A 1055-nucleotide genomic window follows, 5' to 3' on the forward strand; every position below is an offset into this window, starting at 1 on the left:
CTACAAGAGTAGCAACACCGCCATAGCCTCTTGCTGGCAGGTTATCAGAGCTGGTACATGTCATGTATCATTATTTTATTTTACTAGGGTGTTTCCCACAGACCTATGGTCTTCTTACGGGAGCCCCTATGTACATGTACGTGTATCTGTTGTGCGCCATCTATGGATCTGCCACATCGATCGATTTTGCTGCGCGATCTGTCGATCGACAGATCGCGCAACGATCGATCGATCGCGCAAAATCGATCGATCGCGCAACAAAAAAAGAAACCAAATCGATCGATTGTGAGCTGGGCGCGGAGTAGGTATTTTACTACTCCCTTGTGAACGGCATCATCGTAATCAGTACTCGCACTGGTACGAGTACATGTACTTGGCGACTGGCCGCACACCACTCAGTAAACAGTAGATGACGATTCTTTGAAGAAGTAATGGTTGACGTTGTCGAACATTCAGACCCACTGGAGGCGTTCCACAGCCTGGAGCCCGCTGATAAGGATTTTGATGTGACTTGAGTAAGTACTAAAGTGATGTCAACACTAGTTCTACGTACTCTCAGTCTCTCTCTCTCTTTTTTCGGCGTCAGACATTGAGTGGGAGATATAGATGACTGGATTTCGTTTGTAAAATAATGAGTAATTTCTGCAATTTGTGATCGAATCAGCATGCTGTCAGCTGTACCAGTCCACATCCCATCGTAATCAGCGACCAGGCCAAGCGTGATATTTGCCTTGGTATTTCACTATGTGTGGTGAGAAGACGTCCATTCACGTCTGAGAAATTCATTTGCAAATGGGAAATCAACAGGCCTGTATTAGTATGGGCAGAATTCATCACCCGGGCCGCTATTGAAGCTTTGCACAGTTGTCAATGTCCAACGGCCTATTTATACGAAGACCTGTGGTGGCTACGTGATTCTCTTAAACCTGTGATCATGTTTTCCAAGATCATTTCAGTAGCAGACATATGAAACGCTACGCCGGGCCTGAGCCCGAGGCAATGTACGGACGTGGCCGTGCTGCACTGAACCGCGTGGCATCATCGTCACGTATGAT

The sequence above is a fragment of the Sycon ciliatum genome, chromosome 5, assembly GCF_964019385.1.
Source record: "Sycon ciliatum chromosome 5, ocSycCili1.1, whole genome shotgun sequence".
Taxonomy (NCBI): domain Eukaryota; kingdom Metazoa; phylum Porifera; class Calcarea; order Leucosolenida; family Sycettidae; genus Sycon; species Sycon ciliatum.